A 21,898-nucleotide genomic window follows, 5' to 3' on the forward strand; every position below is an offset into this window, starting at 1 on the left:
AAGGTACATCTAAACTATTTTTAATATATTGTTTGTTTCTTCTACGATTAACACAATTGTTGATGAGCTTTTAATATTTATATATTGATTTCATTAGAATTTTGTTTACTTTGATATCAAACATTTAAAATTAACTTGTTTTATTGTTCGTAATTTAAAATCATTAAAAATTATAATTATTAATCTTATTAATTTTGTTTCAAGCTGTCCGTATAAGCTTCGAAATATAAAATAAATGGGATCTAGAAATTTTATTTACTTTGAAAGTCATTATGTTTTTTGCTATTAATAAAATTATATAACATTAAATGACAAAATAAAAAGATGTAAAATGCTAGTAGTCATATTTGTCATGTTTCTAAGAGATCACAATGCTAGACTTCATTAAAATTCTTGATATCTAAGCTTCAATTTTATTTGTAATCTCCTATTTTAAAAGTATATATTGAGAATAAATCGCTTGGCAGAAGATTTAAGAATGCTTTGCAATGGCGATTTTTTTATCAAAATATTAATATTTGATACTATCGGATATTTACAAAACTTTTTACGATTCCCAAAACCTTCCTTTCCTTTTATTTATTTCCTTTTATGTAGAAATAGATTTAAATGAATAATCTATAAATCTATAAATAGATATAGATTCTATAAAGATAAATAGATAATCTATAACATAAAAAGATAATATTATAGATAATCTATAAATCTATAAATAAATTTAAATACATAATCTAAAAATCATCTAATGAAAATTATAACTAATTTAATTTATATTTTCAATAATGTACTATTGAAAAATATTGAAAGTATTTGAAATTTCAATAATATTCTCAATCCCGAGACCAACATTAATTATAAATTTAAATAGTTTTCGCATGAATTGTTTCTGAAAAACCCTATGAAAAAATTTAAAAAAAATTATTATTAAAAATATTTAACAGTTTAATATTTTTACAGGAGATTTATGGATCTCTTTATCTCAAATAACAAACAAAAATCAATTTTATCAAATAAGTATTATTTTAAAATTTATAGGTAATTCGATTTAAACCTTTCTTTATGACTGTCACAATCGATGTCAAGCTAAAGAGGTTAAAAGAAATGCATTTTGTCAGCTAAAATAATTATGTTAAGATTTCCCAATTCATGCAATATTATTTTATTGCAAAATAACTTTTAAAAAATACTTTGAAACTTTTCTGCATGTTAACGAATATAATAGATTTAAAGCATGAAAGCTTTCACGGTTATATGTAAAGTAAAGAATGAAAACTTTCAATAAACCTATATAATCTCATCAGATTTCAATTTTGGGTAATGATAAGGCTGTCTTAATTTTGTTATTTGAATTATATATTGTAAATAGATAAGAACAATGAGATGTTAATAGAAATCGTCTTATTCTAATAAAAAATGAAAACTCGTTTGTTTACTTAGAAGGAAAAAGAGTTGTACCTTAAATTTATGAAAAGTTTGAGCATGAAATTCTCTTGAAAGAAAGGGAAAAGTAGGTTTGCGTAACCATTCTTAAGCTTATGTAAACGCAAATATAGCTAGATGACATAACAAAAATCTAGAAAATCATCCGAAAATAATTAATAAAATCGAGTCCTTTGAGAAAATATTTGAAATTCAAATATCTTTTTAAGAGCAGCTCATAAATGAAATTATTACTAAAAAAATATAAGAATGTGGTTATATTTCAAAACAAACAGTATTTTAATTTCATCAAGCAAGCTTATATAGTTAATAATTTTCAGAGAATAGTTTTGCAGAGGGATTTGTTATAATGGAATCAAGTATGTAATAATTAAAAATCTAACCCTTGTTATTTATTTTAAAGAAAATATTTATATTCTATAGAAGAGAATTCAAGTGTTATAAATTATTTTAAAAAACCCATAAAATTCACAAGTAGACAGATTTACAAAAATAAAAATTCAAGAAATTTCCATCATTATTATTCTTAGTGTTAAAAAGAAAAATTTTAATTAAACGTTGAGCCTATAACTTTAATATTTTCAATAGTTGTATTCAAGATAAAAAATAACTAATTCCAAAGGTGAAATATTAATTTTTATCGCTCTATTGTTCAAACATTATTACCAAGATTAATTAATCTTTCTTATATTTTAATAGTTTTATCAAGAATTATTTCAAGATCAAACAATCATTATTAATGTTTCAGTAATTTATAATATAAATCAGAAAATTTCAATGAAGTTAAAAATTAACTATCTTGAAAGAAAAATACAACGAGATATTGCGATATTTTAAACATAAATTATTATTTTAAATATTTATTGTCATTCATTTGAATTTTTATTTTTAATCTTGAACTATTCTTATAATTGTTATATTAACATATTTGATCCAAATAGGCACAACTGGTATCTTAAAAGTAATAAAATTTCCTAAATAACCAAAAACAATTAAAATAAATTATAATAAAGCATATCAGAAAACAAATGATATGAAAAATAACGTTTATTTTGTGAATACATTGATTTGAAAACCCTATACATTAAGCCTTTATGTTGATATTCTTAATGATTTGTCCCAATTATTCTATCTTTTCAGATTAGATAAAATCTTAACTACAATATTTTAGCCCATATAGAAGAAATAGATAACACAAATAATTATTCTACCCAGTCTAGACAGGATAGAATCCTGTTAACTGTAGTTATCCTGTTATCCTTCTGACAATATTTCGGATAATTCTGCCACAGATAAACTAATAGGAGCCATAGTAGAAGAGTTCACATACATTGGCCATATCCTGTTAACAGTATCTAGAATAGATATGATTGTTGCAGATTGACTAAAAAATGTTGCATTACAAAATCTCATGTACATTAGCCGGTGTGATTAAGAAATTAAAAAAAAAATCCCATTTGGATTACATTATATATATATATATATATATATGTATATGTATATATATATATATAGTAATATTGATTATTTTGTTTCTTTGCAGTGGAATGTTTATCCATAATGTTCACGAACCTTCAAATTAAATTTAATAACTCAAATTGATTTGAAAGAACTAGTGATCCGTTAAACATTTACGATCCCATAACTAAATTTTATTCATGCTTAGCTTTATTTGCACACGAATAAACCAATCAATTTAAACATAAAAAAATATGCTTAAATTGCTAGACAACAAAACAGAAGTTAAAATTTCATATCCAATAATGACATAGACCAAAGAGTGGAGGTAATTTTAAGTCCACCAAACATTACAGACGGCGATGGAAGATTATATACACTGATAATTATTCCTATTCTGAATTCTGCGCCTTTTTTTTTCAAACGGAAATAAAATTTTCATTGTAATATACTGGTTCCAAAACTATGTCTTTCCTTCAATTATTTTTCAACATGAAGATATATCAATAATGGAAATTTATTCATGAAAATTGATACAAAATTATGAAACATACATAAAACTCATCAGAAAGATATAAGAAAATGAGTTAACAGAATGTACAGTCCCCTTTTATATGTGCTCAATCTCAACGTGAATTCATTGTGTACAAGGTCAGATCAGGAATCTCAGTTGTGGCATTTCTTTTCCTGTTGAAGCACTGCTATCAAGCCCTGGATATGATGTATGAATGGGTCTCACGTGAAGAAATGGGCAATTGTCTACTCGCACGTCAGATAATTTCATTATGTAATGTTTAAGTTCTGAGATGTGGATAGATAATCATTGAACAAATATTCTCATTTTTCAAAAATTCGCCAATCTAATGAATCCAGTGATGGCTACCATTATAGTTAACAAATCAAATAAGAATCAACCATCCTCCTAAAAAATGAAAAGATAAATATTAAAGCATCTCTCTTTCACTTCACGGCATTCATAATAAGTGTCTAAATATATATAATTGTGTTTCTATCTAATCTGGCTTCTGCCTCTACCATTAAATTAATATTAGTCTCTTCGAAGCTTCAGCTTATTCAGAGACAAGTGAAGTTTATCAGGTCTTGTCCACGTAAAAATATTTCTAAAGTCAGTGGATGAAACAGGACAATATCAGTTATAACAAAGTTACCACATAAATCTCTTTTCCATAGACTATGTTTTTGTCAATTTCTGAAAGACTCTTCTATTTTTCTCGAGAGTCAGATGGAGAGAAATCTTGCAAGAGAAAGCAGATATTATCTAGAACCATTCTTCATCAGTGTTCAGGTATTGGAAGAAAACCACGGGAATAAATATCTGATGAAACAATGATAACGGTATGAATTTCATACTAACATGAAATCTATTGTTCAAATGTATACCAAAAATGTTTCTTAAAAATTATCAAAATTAAAAAAATACACGAAAGCTAAATTCGCATAATAAATAAAATTTAGAATTGCAAAATGGTATAAAATTCAATTGCATGCAATAATAATTTCAGAATGAATCGCAAAAAATGACCGCCAAGAGTTTCTTACTCTTGAATGAATTAAAATTTCTAAATTACACTAAAAAGAGACATTTCCATTCTCTAAAATATATACAACTATACCAAATTTGGTAGATATAATCTCAGTTAAACGGTGAATCCTATACAGCCATACCAAACGCTCTTACAAGCACACATTATTCTTCACAAGTTACAAAGATTAAAGATTTATATTACAGACTGGAATCTAATTGTTTTCATTCACTCATTATTTATGGAATAATTCTGTTAATTTAATATCTGTCCAATTTCTACAAAATTATATAGAAAGTACTTTAATATTTTGGATAATTCTAGTACAACGGTGAATTATTACTTCAGTATGTGCTTGTCATTTTCTATTTTGGACTTGACTTTTATTGAGAAGAAAATAAATTAGGAAATAAAGGAGTGAAATCATTCAATTGTTCATTCTTTGTAAGATTCAGCACCCTTTCATTCCCTCTTTGTAACTATTTTGTAATAATCGTGCTTTTCTGATTACACTTATATATCCTTGTCATTCTAATCCTTTGTTCCACTTTGCACTACCAGATTCATTATCTGTTGACCATCGGTCAGTGTCACAGGCAAGCTGAAAACTTAATGCTCCCATGATAGTGGCCATCACTATCATGGAAGACAGCATATCATTCATCTGGGTGTAGCAAAAGAGCCAATTTCTGAAATTCACTGGTTTAATACTGTTAATCATCTTATTCATTTGTAATTTACCTAATTCTTCAAAAATTCAACTATATAATGACAAATGTAAAAAACCGACAGATAATAATTTTGGTTTTCTTCCACATTTTCTGGATTCGGGTTTTTATGTTATAAATTGGTTTTCTTTTGAACAGAAATATATATATATATAATTAATTAAATTTTTTTTAATATCATCTTTGCAGTAAAGAAAGGGTATATATATTAATAAAGTATGAGGGATTATTAGGCAGTATAAGACAATCCATTAAAAGGAATCAATGTTAATATTGTGTTAAAGATTGAAAGTATTATTTGTTGAATTGAATTGAAAGTATTATTTGTTGAATTGAATTGAAAGTATTATTTGTTGAATTGAATTGAAAGTATTATTTGTTGAATTGAATTGAAAGTATTATTTGTTGAATTGAATTGAAAGTTTGAATTGAAAGTATTATTTGTTGAATTGAATTGAAAGTTTGAAACTATTTTTTTTCGTATAATTTTGCGAAGCAATTTCAAAAATCCTAATTTTTCAGTAATATTGATTACTAAGAAATTTCTTTGAAATAAATAAGTTTCAACAACTTTTCAATTTCTTTGGTAAATTAAATTGTTTCATTTTGGGAAATTTCACATTAAATTCATGACCATAAGATTTTAGTTTTAATATTCGTCTTATCAATTTTGTATTTGTTGCTTTAAATAGCTTCACCTATGGATAGGTATATATTTAGTTCAATATGTCACAAAATAAAACCTTGATGAATCTACTAGCTTAATAACTAGACCAAATTTGCAAATAGTTTCACCGCTTATCAAGCAAAGCTAAGCAATCAGAATATTTCATATCTAATGTGCAAATATAATTTAAAATACTATTTTCAGTTGATTGAAATAAAATTGGTCGGCATGAATAAATTAAAACTAATAATATGGTGGTTAAAGAGTCAAAAAAACTCTAATAAGGTTATAAAACATTATTAATTTGTATCCATACCACAATATAATCTGATCATATTCTACCTTTAGGAAAAATTTAGCATCTTATTTTAACAAGCATTTTATTGGTTCAGGCGCATAATAATGCATTTCATTGCATACCTGAATGCAATTGGGTTTATTTTTCTATCATCTTAGTTAGCAAAAAAACTAAATTCGGAATAAAAATGCTTCTGAAGAAACACGGATATCATTAAAATTTGACCCACAAGGCATTAAGGGAAAAAAATACGAAAAGTAAAAAAATAACCCCGAGATATGGTTCAGATCATCAACTTATATGCCATTTATTCACAACAAACTAAAGAGAGACTTACTTCCAACTCCCCACCCCTCCTCTTTCTTCTTTCCCTTATTTCTGAAAAAAGTCCATGAAACTATAATACTTTGATGCAAACATTATTCCGTATAAATCTTTAAAAACAAAATTCTTATTTTTCCTCTTTAATAGCCACTTATCGTCATTCTTCTTCATAAACCGTGAAAAATCCATCAAAAGAAAAGTAAAATGATTTCCAAGAAGGACTCTTTCGAAGCAGAAGAAACGTTTCGAACGAAGAAGAGAGAGAGATGAGGAAGAAGGGGCGGGAAAAAATCGAACCCTTACTTAAAATATTGCCTTTACTTCCCAATTTCCCTTTTCGCCCCCTCCAAGTTCGACCAGGTGAAAAAAATGTTCGAAAAGAGGAAGAAAAACCCCACTTTATCTAAGGAAAGTTCGACAAAGCAGGAAATTGCAGGGAGGATCCAGCCGACATTTGTGTTTTGTGTCTGCAAAGAAGCTTTCGGTGGAGGGTTTTCTCATCTTCATCCTTCCGGAAGTTTGCTCATCTGTGAAGAATAGCTGTTCCCCCTCCCCCTTCCTGACAATGGAAACAGCCAGTGCATTCTAAACATTTAAATGTTGCATCTCTCTTTTCTCCACGAACTCGGATATAATACTTCAAGCGACTTGCTTTCACAAAATGAGAGATTCGGGGCGTACAACAAATGCATTAAAAAGAAGGAAATTTAAAAAATGTGATTTTGCATAACAGCTGTAGAGTATTCGTTAATTAAAGTAATAGACTCGTACTGTCACAAATGATTCAGATCTTAAGAAATTCAAAGTATGCAATTATATTAATCATTAATCAATTATTTCTTTTCAAAATGGAATGAAATAAACTAAGACATTGATTCAAAATGGTATAACAAATAAATACATTGATTCAAAAAGGTATAACAAATAAAGACAATGATTCAAAATGGAATAGTATACAAGCTAAGACAATGATTCAAAATGGAATAGTATACAAGCTAAGACAATGATTCAAAATGGAATAGTATACAAGCTAAGACAATGATTCAAAATGGAATAGTATACAAGCTAAGACAATGATTCAAAATGGAATAGTATACAAGCTAAGACAATGATTCAAAATGGAATAGTATACAAGCTAAGACAATGATTCAAAATGGAATAGTATACAAGCTAAGACAATGATTCAAAATGGAATAATATACAAGAGAAGACAATGATTCAAAATGGAATAGTATACAAGCTAAGACAATGATTCAAAATGGAATAATATACAAGAGAAGACAATTATTCAAAATGGAATAATAAAAGCGAAGACAATTATTCAAAATGGAATTTTAAAAAAAACTAAGACAATTATTACTGTTATTTGTGGCAGATATGGTTACATAAGAAGAGAAATGTTTATTCTGTCACATTTTAATTATAGCAACAATCGCCACTGGTGTGTATATATCTACGAACAAAATTACATTATAAAGACGATGAATTATATACCGTTATGTGAGCAGTTGTATTCAGCAATGATATCACTATGCTTCTTTATAATAGAACAATCCGAAGATAAAAATTTCTTCCTTTTAATTGATATTCCTTTTCCATCCCATACATAATTTCTTTGTACCACATAAAGGACATGGATTCCTAAGTAATTTTTACATTATTTAAATCCTTAAAATTTTAATTAGTAACAATATAAGCAAAGATTTTGTCATAAGGAAATATGTATGATGAATATAATTTAAAATTTAATTTGTTTAGAGCATTTTCATCAATTTTTCACTTTTTAACGAATTTCTTAAGCCTTTTCCATTATTTTTGCTTTTCTTTAAGTGTACTAATAAAGACGTGTTTTTAAAAAATAATTTTATTCTCATTATTTATTAAATGATTTTCAAACAAATAAAATTTTTATTCTTATTATTTCTTATATGATTTTCAAATAAAAAGAAAATAATTTAATTTTTATTGTTTATTAAATAACTTTCAAATAAAAAAAATAATTTTATTCTTATTATTTCTTAAGCTATTTTCAAACAAAAGAAAAGAAAAGAAAAGAATTTTGTTTTTATTGTTTATTAGATGGCTTTCAAACAAAATAAAAGAATTTTATTCTTATTATTTATTAAATGACTTTCAAATTGACTTTCAAACAAAAAAAATTATTCTTAATATTTCTTAAATGACTTCCAAACCAACACAATACATGGGTTTTTAAATTGAAAATTTTTGTAAACTATGTTCAGGATATTGGAATTTTAATATGGCTAAGACAGTAAGGCAAAATCAATTAAATTTATAGAAAATAATATGAATTATATTTTATCTTACTATTTTTCAATATGCGCATTATTCCACAAAATCTTAAAATTAAAAACAAAAATAACAATATTGGAGAAAATCTTTTCCTACTTCAGATCGTGAGACACTTTTTCTTGATAAAAAATGCACACAAAAACATACGTCTCAGAAAAAGTACAATTCAAGTAAACAGATAATTCAATTCTTAATTTTCTTTTTGCTATATTAAATATTTTGATTCATTCAGATATTTTTAAGTTTCCTTTTCAATTAAATATTTCAGCATCGTCGATTAAGTCGGTAATTGTTTTTGATATTATTATATAAATATTTCATGTATTAATATTAAATAAAGTTCCGGGAAGAAATGAATTGTGTTATCTTTAAATTGCCTTATAAAGAATTTAATAATAAGAAAACATGAAACACATGGATAAAAATTTAATTATTCTCAACTCAGTTTCCCGCAACTCAGTTTTAATTTGAATGTAAAAAGTAATAAACTAAAACTAAAACAAATTTCTCTTAGTAAAACAAATTTTCGTATAATTTATTTATAACTTTTGAAAAGCTTGACAAATTTGTTAATATTTATGAATATTTCAATCGTAAAAAACCAAAAATGGCACATAATAAATGAGCATTTTAAATTATTATTAAGTACAAAAATTCTTCGGCAACTCATTATTATTTGTATTTTATAAAAGTCACCTACAAAGGAAAAATGGCATTTAATTTGGAAGATTGTCATCTTAAAAAATATGTAAATTATATTTGTAAAAGGGACTATATATATATATTTACTTTTGCATATCTCTCAATTTTTCAATTAGAGCCCTTAATTTTCCTTTCTTTTTAAATTGACTCTGAAGAATCGGAAATTCTTTGATATAAAACTTTAGAAAAATAGATTTAAAATAACCAGATATATTCATGAAAGATAGATTTAGGACTATTTCAATACACGTAAACTTAGATAATAAGTCATTTTATTAATACTTTCCTTTATTCAACCAAATTCATTAATTTCATTTCGTAGATTTCATAGATTAATTTCATTTTCTAAAAAACAATGATTTTTATATTCATAAATTTTTAACTTAATGAAGCAAGACTAAATAAGAATTCGAAATTCATTCTATTTCATTATTAATTATATTTAATTGTAAACTATTTTATTTAATTATTAATTTTATTTAATTGCAAATAAATGATGGATAATTACTATTTATGGCGCATACTTTTTAAAAAAATTAAAAAAAAATTAGATAAATTTTTCAATTAGTATTAAGGAAGCTTGCCTTAATTAAGAATTCTTGAAGTAGCTCAAGAATATGAATCATATGTTTATTTTCTAAAACATTCCTTTAGAACTGAAACCCTTATAAACTGATACTTATTCCTTAACTGAAAATATTATGCTATTAATCTGCATGTCGAAATTTTTACCAAATGATATTTAAATCCTTTGAAAGAATTTTTCAAACATCTTTTTAACAGAAAGTGTATTAATTAAAAAAAATAATTACTAAAACATAAGAATTTCTTTCATTTTCCTTCAAAAATTAGGAATCTGCGGACAGTTTAGTGACACTATATTATTTAGGAATAAAAGTTGATTTTGCATTTTATTCTAGAACATTTTATTTATTCATACATTTCGCGTATATAAACTTTGTAAATGCAGAATTTAGCCTCTGTTCCTTTTATCATTAATTAATTTAAGATCTACCAAATCATTTCCTCAACTGTAATCCACTTCCACTTTTTGCAAACGAAATTTCTCTAGAAATGTACCAGAAGTAGAATAACTTCTCTCTTATTTTAGTATTTATTTTCAAAAGAAAAAATATATTTTATTTAGTATATAAAAATATATTTTCCATTCCATTCTAATGATTGGAGAGAATCATTTTGCTTGAGAATCCTTTTGCGAAAATGAGATGCCGTCTAAAATAGTGAAATTCATGCAGTTTACAGATCTTTTTGCTACTTTTACGTAAAAACTATTTTATGAAATGGATAAAATTTGGAATAGTAATGTTTTAGGCTCTTCACTTACTTTCGATTAGCATCCAAGTTCTTGAATTTCTGTTCAATAAAATTTTCACTAGTAAATTTAAAAAGTATTCAAAAATATAATATATATATTTTTAAGATGGCATAACTTTAGTCTTTCTCACAGAATATTTTAATATAAATTAAGAATTATTGTCAAAAATTTCTTATATCTTGAAATTTATTGGAAAATGAAAATTATCATTTAACACTAGTAATTCAAACTTTCAATTGCTTGTAACTCCTCAACCATTTACACAAAATTACAAAATATATGAATTTCAGCTGCTTTAATCTGAAGAATTCAGATATATATTGAAAATAAGGTGTTCTTATTGCAAAAGAATTTGAATAAATCTAAATTCGGGGGCGATCTCTTATATTCAGAAATATTTCATTCGCTCATAGAGAAAATATGACCACGTTGAATTACATTTATTTACAATTTAATTTTGCGATAAACAGTTTCGGATTAAAAGGCAGTGTCTGAATACTATTTTGATGGACTGGACAAATAGACATATTTCAATTAACGTTATGATTTACTGTGAAAGCTAATTGTTCAAGTTTTGTTTATTAGTATTTGCCATTACGTTATTGTAAATATAAAAACAGAAGACAAGAATGCTTCCATATTTAAACGAAAACAATCAACTAGGAATGGATGGACTTAAAAAAATGGTTTGAAATGAATACGTATGATTTTATTTCAAAGACTTTATTTGAAAAAAAACTATAAGCATTAAATAACGAAAGTTTTTGATAATATTATTATAAAACATATTCTTCTTTGAATATTTTCTATATATTTGTGATTTCTGAAGAAAACTGCTTTATATTTGCTTTATTTGAAGCATGATAATCAGCAGAATAATTTTATGCTTTATCGGACTTCATAAATATTTCAAGTTTTTTCTTGAAATCAAAAATAATCAAATCCTTTAGAATAAATCAATTCTTCAAATTGATTCTTAGAAAACATCAATTATTTCAAAACTTTCACGTGCACATTGAATTTAAATTAAATTGCTTAGACTGTTTTATCTTTTTATACTTGAATCAAACTATAACAAGCAATTATGCTAGTTTATAGAAATTCTTACTTCAATTCTCCAAAAGTCTTGAAAAAGATTTTAATTGCTAACGAATCATGATTTAAAAATTATTCTGTTTGATATGAAACTATTTATAGTTATAAATAGTTTCATATCTTATATTTGCACTATGCGAAATAAGAGAATCCAATGGAATTTATTTTCCAGGGAATGCATCTGAAATTAAAACCAATAGAAACATTTCTAAAAGCATAAATGAAACATATCGCAATAAGGACAGTTGAATTTATTAAATTATAAAGAACGAGTTTTTTTTTAAAGATTAATCCTTTTCTCTTCTAAACATTTCTATTCTTAAAATTGCGAAACAAAAACATTTCTGAACAAATATTTTTTTATAATAGGTTCATGATCCCTGAAAACTCAAATTTTATTTTTTCAAGCAAATGAGTATTTCAAGTAACAATAATAGAATAAGCACAAGTTTATCATGTTTGGAATTTTATTGCAGACATTAAAAGTATGCAGACTCTTATCTCATGTTTTTAGTTTTTAGATTGTAAATAATTCCCACAAATATTAGAAAATGTTAAGAAATGTTTTACAGTTTTGTGATGATCTCATTCTAAAAAAGTAGCAACACAAGAGTTTGAATAAAAAGAAACATTACTACTTTTTAAATCGAGTTATTCCAAATCGAGTCATTAGAAATTTAAAAATTATTTCTTTGCGTATCATGAGAAAATTATAAAAAAATATCAAGTGTCAAGAGAAAAATATAAAATAATATGAAATTTACGAAATATATGAAAAAGACGAGGTTTAAGATAATTTTGTCTTATTAGGTAACGTGTAAAAGCATGTCACCAAAGAATATAAACATTTAAAAATGGAAGAAAATTCATTTTAACGAATTTATATGCTTTTGAAATACCATAAAATATGCACTAATTTTTTAGTTGTGAATTTAAATTAAATTATATCTTTTTTAACGAAAGGGAACATAGCGATGAGGATAAAAGATCCAGACTTTAAAAGGAAGTTTTTCTGTGAGATAAGATTAAAGCTAATGTCTAATTTAAAAAAATATCTTTAAATTTTAAAATTTTAATGTATAGTTATTTAAAACTTTAAAGCATTTAAAATCGTCATGAAGTACAATATATGTATTCGACTTGCAAATCATATGTTAATTTTGACTAATAAGCTAATATTATTGAAAAACTAAATTTTTATGATAGAAATACAATTTTACTTCAAAGAATATCCTGAAAACGATAAGCAATTTTTTTCTGGAAGCAAACTATAATATTTCTTCAATGCAATTAATGATAAAAATAACCATTCAATGTATAAAATGTCTTTTGGGGAAAAAATTAAAAGCTAGTTTTAAACAGACAATAGTATAAAACCTGATACGACACATCAAATATATTTCAAGATATTTTGACAGATAAAAATCAATGAAATATCTGGTTTGCAATCATATATAAATTCCATTAAGGCTTAAATAATACACTATTCTGTATGATTTAGTAGGATATAAAAATCACTGAAATTTATATTATTATGCCCTATAATATCATAGCAAATCTCTTTCGAATAAATAATTATTCTAATCTCGTCTTTGCGATTATTATTTATCTTTCTTGTATAGAAATATACAAAATACTCTAATTGTGAAATTAAATAATTTATTTGAGTTTGTTTACTAATTTTCAGAGTTTTGGGCTACATTTTAGGATATGTTGTTTCACTCAGATCGTACATCAATTTTTAGATCATATTTTAATAAAAGCAGTAGAGTATAAAGAGGAAAGAGGAAAATTATAAAATTAATTAAGAAAGATTTTAATAGTTTTTGCTATAGATTTTCCCTTTCCATTTGATTTTTTTTTAGGGAGCTTAGTCTCCTGTAAAAAAAAAATTAATGGAATTTAATTTCTATGCTATACAATTAAATTTTTTGAATCCTTTGAAAAATAGATTATTACTGATACAATTTTAAAAATCTTTCGTAATTGAAATTTCCAATTTCAGAACTTTTTTAATTGAAATACGATTATTATAATATAATAAGCAAATTCAAGTTATTTTAGAAATATACTTGAAATTAATAGCTTGTGCTATGAGTTTTATCCATAAAAATGCAATTATTCTTTAAAAATATGTTTATGTTTTTGGTCGTATCAAATTATAGTCGGAAAAAGGTGTAAAACAGAAATGATAATATATGAATGAAAACCAAAAACATTGCATAGGATTAGATACAAAATTTTAAAAACATAAAACATCATTAATGCTGAAAAACCGAATAATACAATAGGTCAAATTTAGCCCCAAACATTTTTTGTATCATTTCAAGAACAACTTACAAGTTAGTTCAAAAATAAAAAGAAAAAAAAATGTTGTAAAATAACTAACAATTCAATTATATATATATAAGGTATAACTTCTTGCCTGGTTAAAATATTATGAATATGATTCTATTATATATAAGTTTGAAGAATTTATATTTACTTATTTTTCAATGAAACTGTATATTTATAATGAAATTTAATAAATTCCATACATGCATGCATCTCTGTATTTATAAATTGAGGAGTTTGCTTTCATTTTAAGGTTTTTCAATTTTTTTTAAATTTAAAATTTGCTAAAGGGCATCAATTACTTTTTAATACAAATTTTTATATTCAGGATTGTTTAATTAAGAATAAAGATACTCCACTTAGCTTTACTTATTCTAGGAATTAGAGTTACAATTATTGATTATATCATTTCTGATTAACACTTAATGTGCCATGTGAGATTTCTCTATTTATTGGTGTTTTTTTTTATTATTAGGATTTGGTGATAAATCTGTGAGAGCTCCACGAGCTTGCTATTTCAATTATAATTCAAAATATAAAATATCACACTCAAGATTACTTGACTAAAAATAAAAATACACTATTTTGCTCCCATACTGAGTTACTTATTGTAAATTTGCCAAGGCATCAGGCACTTGGGTAACTATGAACTTAAGTTATCATTGACCACACCGTATCGAACTAGGAATGAATGTGTCAGGATTTATCTATTTATAGGCATTAATAATAAATTCAAGATTGTTCCAAGAGTTTGCTGTTTCAGATATAATTTAACAAATTATCGCATTCAATCTATTTAACTAACAATAATACACCATTTTGTTTTCGAACAGTCCCAAATTGAACTATTGATCTTTACCTAAAACACTGCCAAGGCGTCAGTCTTTCAGTTAAATCTATAAGCTTGAGTTACCATTGACAATAAGTAACATGCTTGACTAAAAATAAATGTGTCAATTTCTTTATTCATAGGTGTTTTTCATAATTAGGCTTTAGTAAAAAATCTGGGAGATTTCTAAGAATTTGCTATTTCAGTTATATATTCAGCATAAATTATCCATTTAAGACTAATTTATAATTCGCCATTTAGTTTTCCGATGTAGCTAAGACTGCCAATGCGTTAGTCCGAAGTGGAGAGCGATGTTACAAATTTAAAATATTGCTTCCCTGCAGTGAAGTTCTTCTGGTAAGGAAGATTGTTTTACGGAAATAGTAATGCAAGTGTCCCTTATATGCCCTAAAAAGCCGAAATAGACGGCTTTTGGATTTATTTTTTTTTCGCCGCTTAACAATGGTGTCAGAAAAGTGCGGGGATTACTTCATATGGTGCTGATGAGAAAACAAGTTTAGTTTAGTTGTATTAACATCCCGTTTGAAGCAACACTAGGTCTATTTTAGGACGGGCCTCGTAATTTTGAACCGCGGTCAGATGACGAGGACGACACCCGAGCTGGCAACCCCTCTCCACTCCACACCAGCGGGGGGACGTTTGGTCAGGACGGATCTAACGTACAATAGACCTCCTTACACGACGGTTCTTCGTTGGAATCGGGTCTCGAACCTGCAACCCTCCGGTTCCGGAGCCGAGACCTTACCACCAGACCACCGCGGCCTGATGAGAATATAAGCGTAGGTGGTTGAGAATTTAATATCAACTTGATTTATCATGTATTATACTGAATGTGCTCTGCTCGATTCCCTTATGCATTTTATCATTATCTTTCATTCATAGGTTTTAGTAAGAAATATATTTAAAGAATTCATTATTTTAGATATAAATCTGTTTAAATTATATTTCAGGTCTATATATCTAAGATCATGGGGCATCACTTATCCTTTCTTGTACCATCAACTTTAGTTTCAATTGACTATACCCTGTTTAACATGAGAGCACAAAATGCTCTCATTTAGACTCATTTATTTTCTAGACGTCTTTTATTAGTAAGCTTTAGTGACAAATAAATCCTAAGAGTTTGTTATTTCAGCTATAAATCAAAAGCACTTTATGTCATGTGCCTGACCGAGGCAAATAAAGGGAAGCTTGCATAACAACAAAGAAAATACATATCGAGTTTCTCCCACCTTTAGCCCTACTCGAAATCATTGCGTGCTTTGTCGCTATTTCGAATAGAAAGCGAAATATATAAGACGCTGCATTATTTAAATTGAGTTCAGTCTTTTACTCCAAAGAGGTGGCACCGCGTTTCTCGAGGCACTTCTTCAAACTTTGGATTCACTGTCAAAATAAACAGGCAGTTTAAATTCGCATTTTCTGACCAAAGCATATGAATGCAAATCGCCAATGTCCCCGCTCCAGTTTCCACTCTTTCATAAAAGCGGGAACTGGGTGGAATGAACAAGCAAGGCATTTCCAGTAGCGCGGTATTATAGGGTCTCTGTTTTGTTTTAACAACCACTGCTCAATTTTTCTGCTCACATTGTGATTCTGTTTCCTGGAAATTTAATCAGATTTCTGATTTTCCGCATAGATTTATGCGCAACAGGAGGTTTTATTTCAAATTTAATCTTCTTTTGGAAGATGGGAGAGAATGCAAATAAATGAAAGTATCTATTCCATGGAATTTACATGTTTCCCGGAATTTTTCCCTTTCAAGCAAAGTAAAATATTTTCCTAATATAGTATTTCATTTGTAGTTACATTTTGATAGGAAAGGAAAAATGCATTTTTTTTAAAGATTTATGTGAAATCCTGAAGATGTAAGAAATAAGAAATACAAGATGGTTTGAAACGAAATTGTTGCCAAAAATACATTAATTAGAATTGCTAATATTTTTAGGATATTTTTTTGGAACATCAATTTAAGAAATAGTTATCGATGAAATATTTTATGTTCGAATAAATTTTTTTTAAAAAAAATTCTATCTGGAATTCTATTAAGCGAAAAGGAATTATTCAAGAAATAGGGTTGCTTAAGATATGTACCCAATAAAAGATTTCGTAAATATATAGGATTGCACAAATACAAATTGTTTAAACACAAACTTTTGGTTTTCTATGTGGAATTCGTTTATGCTAGCAGTCAGTTTGAAACGGAATTATTACCAAAAAGTTGTTTGCTTTTAATTACAGTTTCTGATAGTTCTAAGACATCTTTTTGAAAAGTCTACTTCAGAATTAGTAAACAATGAAATATTTTATATGCAAATAAATTTTTTTTAAAACTTTATGTTATTTATTTATTGGAAAAGGAATTAGCCAAGAAATAGTATCTCTTATTATATAAATACACAATAAGAGATTGTATGGATATATATAGCTGCAAAAGCAGAAATTTAAATACAAACTAAAGCGTCACATAAAATTGATCTAGCACAGGAATAATTTCCTTTAGCTAATTTTCATTTTTGAATTTAGGAAGATAGCATCGGAAGTTTCAATTTCTCGGTGTGTATTTTATTAAACATTGTTTATAAAATTAAAACAGTAAGTATTTTCTTCTAAAATTATTTTTGATTCTAGGAAAAGAGTATAAGATGTTTCAGTGCGAATTTTATTAAACATTGTTTATGAAATTAAAATTTTAAGTCTTAAGTTCTAAAACTTTCATTTTTAATTCTAGGAAGAAAATATAAGAATTTTCAATTTCGCAATGCATATTTTATTAAATATTGTTTATAAAATTAATATTGAAAGTCTTATTTATTTAATATTAACAAGAGAATTCACGGAATTTCGAGAAAAATTAAGACTCACTTTTGCATCGTTTACCCTTTAATATTAAGTTTTTGAAGTAATATCTAAATTTAAAATCATTTTCGCCAAACCGTGGAAAATGTTGCATAATATATATAAGGTCTAAAATCTATGTAATGCTAAAGCATTTTTAATATTATAGCTTACCAATAAATAAAATATTCATCGATATTTGTCTGGCGATATAAGCCCGGCCATTAAAGGGAAATCATTCAACAAAATGTTATCAAACTTGTTAACAATTTGTAGGATAGGATTATACTGCCAATAAAAGAGCCTCACCCTTAGCGAGTAATAAGGTTGTATAGAATGCTATTAAACTAAATATGGCATGCAGACAAGGGCTTGAAATGTTTTTATTGTTCTGAAACTTCAACTTGATCCTGACAACAATTTAAATAACGTTTCCTGACAACAATTTAAATAACGTCACAGCATTCTAAACAGTAGTTTTTAGCATTTCAGGAGAAATATTATAGACACATCCATATTATCCTGTTATTCAATTATAAAAAATTACTTTTGCTATCACAATAAACATGGATTTTGGGATAATTCAATAACTAGAAATTATAGTAGTTGAAATTTGGGGAATGGAGTGGAAGAGGATTGAAGAAATCACGACTTCTAAGCAAGGCTTCAGTGAAATGTCGCTTAATTAATTGTGTGCTCCAATGAGAGTGAATATAAAATACCATGACTGATAAAATCCCATAAAATACCAATACTGACTTAAATATAAAATACCATGTTGCTGAAGTTTAGGTATCATGAAACTCTTAAAATCGAGCAGCAATAACGATGCTAAACATGTATGTTGTGGCTTATGGCACTTTACAAACCCGTTGATAGTCATCTGTTAGCGATTTAAGCCGAGTGTGCGTCTCTTTTTTTTCAGTAGCGCCAACTAGGACTAAGAGAACTACTTAGCTACTTGCGCGTCACAACCCTTTTTACGGGGCGGATTTCATTCATGTTCATCCACAGACCATTATTTAGACTTGAATCAGAGAACAATCACCTTTGAACCAGTACCCCCATTGGTATTGCTCTCGACATGGAGGACTTTGTGACAACGACCGATTTATACGTGCGCCAGCCACCACACACACGGACAGTCTTCGGCCGGTGGAGTTCGAACTCACAACCTAAGGGATGCGAGGTCAACGCCCTATCAACCAGGCTATCCCAGTCTCATGTTAAGCATAGGCTTAATTATCGATCACTCTTCAGAAAGATTGATCTAATTAGGATAATAACTGTCCTACCATACAACTGCACTACTTGTACTATGGATGGAAAAATGGAATGACAAACAAAAGTCTTCAATTCGTTGAATTGAACGGAAATGCGTTACATGACCTTTTTTGGCCAAAATCGTTTGGTCATTCCTCAAGTATACTGCATTCTTCATGCGAATAATAACTGCTTCTAACAATATGTTAATGGTGATTTCTTAAAAGTTGGACAATAAAGTTTAAATCAAATGCTTGCAGATGAGTTTAGAAATATTCTTTTGTTTGTGAATAATGGATCATACTAGTTTTTATTTATAGATTATCTAATTGCTCTAAATGATCATTTTACTATCCCCTTATTTAACTTTATAATCCATTGTGAATCTTGTTAAATGCATAGCTGCAAAAAAAACTTAAATTTGTTTGTCACATGGCAAGTACAACTACATTTACTCCAAGCCTTATTCGTATAAAAGTATAAAACTATTTTATATTTTGAAAACACATAGCTATAAAATTAGTTGTAGGTTTCGTAGTATCGCGAAGAGTAAAAGGCATATTCATATTAAAATGGTTTTATTTAATTCATTTGAATTTAAGAATATTTTATATCATAATGACTTCCCTTAATTAAAGTGATACACATTAGAATGATTCACTTCCTCTTGGTAACTTAATGGTAAGAAAAAAAAATGTGATAATAAAATCATATCGAAACATATTATTCATTGAAAAATAGTAGACCCACCTAAGTGTTTACTTGTTCCTTCATCAACAAATATACGCAATCATTGATTTAATTATATTACTCTTAAATAATTTTATAAGAAAGAAAGGAGCAATCCAATTGAAATTTTAAAATCGAATTAGATGTATATTAATTGTATAAAAAAAGATTTTATATGGCAAAAAACATTTTGCTAAACATTATATCAAGCCAATACTATAGAAGTTCTCTCAAAATCTGCTTTCAAACCAACATAATTGGAAAAAAGTAAGAGAAATTAACCATTAACTGCTATTTTTATAGTTTTTGGCTGGATAAGATGTTTGCGTACCAAAAATTGGCCAACAGTGCAATTATACTCAAATTATGTTTCCTTTTAAAAATATTTAATATTTTTGAAAAGGGGTAACATAAAATGGTGCATAAAATCATTGCAATCACAAAAATACTGAATCGGTAACATATCATTACTACAGCTTCTACATTACATATTTATGTAAGTATTTCATTATAACATAAAAATCAAAACAAAAATATAATGCATCAAATATGATAATTCTGTTCTTTTCAACTTACGGACAAATTTGAAATTTGTTAGCTTGCTCTAAAGAATAAAAGCTCAGAATACATAATTTCTGTTGCACACAATAAGCACTAATATATATAGAATAGAATTACATCTTCAGGTATACCAAGTATATTTTTTTCGCTATAAAATCGTATGTAATATCTAATAAATAATAAATAAATTAGTTATATAAGATTAATAAATATTTAGATGCAATCATTATTAGAGAGTGAAACTTATGAGCAAATGCGAAAAAGTAACGATTGTGAAAAATTCTAAGCGTGAATCAGTCCCTCAAAAAACCATAATAAATTATATGCATCTTGCATCTAAAAATGCAATAGTTCCATGTAACGTATACCCCCCCCCCTCCTCAAATTTTGACAATTTTACCTTTTGCAATAATTCCTCTGTATACCGAACTGGTTCCTTTTTTCAACAATATTTCAATTCAAAATAGTGTTTTTATAGAAAATGTAAGTGGTACGCTCTTACTAACCATTATTTTAATTTTGTAAATTTTAATTCTGCATACCACTTAGGATTCAATAAATATACAATCAATAAGTTTATCAGAATGTAGATTGTAGAATTGATTCATTAAAATATTTAAAAATCCCTTTATTGATATGCACGACAGGCAAACCTTTTAACTCAGACAATTCCTCTCCTAATGGATCTTATAATCATTTTCAAAGAAAGTGCTTACCCTTGACAACGACATGAAAAGTTTCTATTTCAGTTTGAATTCACTACCAAGATTTCCGACTGCATCTTGTTACTCATATAGCGAAGTGCCTCCAAGGAAAAGCCTCGACAAATAGAAAAGAAACGGTAGTTAGAAAGTTAATTATTCACTTTCTGAAAATGGAATTTGACACGATTCCAAATAACGGTTTGTTTAGAATGCTTGCAGAACCTCGCGGGCACAGTTAAGCTGGATTAAAGCTATACCTTAACGGCACTTCCACGTAGTAAAGTGGTCGGTCCTTGGCAGCAAGAGTGGACGTGACTCCAAATATTCTCCGGGGCCCAGAATTACAACTAATTCCCATTCTTAATTGACAGCCATGATTTAAATGCTCGCCTAAAATACGCCTTATTCTCTGGGGAAAGCAAAAGTTGAGCGGTTTCTCTCGTTACGCAACGTCATAAAGAGATTTTAAAGTGAGAATACGGTTGCAGTGTAACGAGCGACTGTTTCGAATGGGAGATATTGAAAACGGAATTATTTTCCTCTAGTAATTATGGCGCACCTTCTCTGGTTGTTGTTTTGGTGTTATTGTGCTCATTGTGCTTTGTGGGGGGGGATACTCAGACAATGGATTCGAGAGACATGCGTTGTTGAATTTCAAGATTAGCTCTTTGGGAATAAGATGCAAATAAAGCTAGTGCATGCTTCCCAAGAGAT

At 27.2% G+C, this 21,898-nt stretch overlaps 1 long non-coding RNA gene across 2 annotated transcripts; it reads right to left on the reverse strand.

Annotated features, from left to right (window-relative positions):
* Positions 1-3,395: 3,395 nt before the first annotated feature.
* Positions 3,396-21,568, reverse strand: LOC129969419 (uncharacterized). 2 transcript variants are annotated; one of them, XR_008784512.1, is made up of 2 exons: positions 21,197-21,568; positions 3,396-3,820 (listed from the first exon to the last, which is right to left on the reverse strand). It is a non-coding gene; the product is annotated as an uncharacterized LOC129969419 (long non-coding RNA). The 2 variants fall into 2 exon arrangements; XR_008784511.1 differs by having other exon boundaries at positions 21,442-21,556.
* Between the last annotated feature and the right edge of the window lie 330 nt (positions 21,569-21,898).

Source organism: Argiope bruennichi, chromosome 5 (genome assembly GCF_947563725.1).
Source record: "Argiope bruennichi chromosome 5, qqArgBrue1.1, whole genome shotgun sequence".
Classification (NCBI taxonomy): Eukaryota; Metazoa; Arthropoda; class Arachnida; order Araneae; family Araneidae; genus Argiope; species Argiope bruennichi.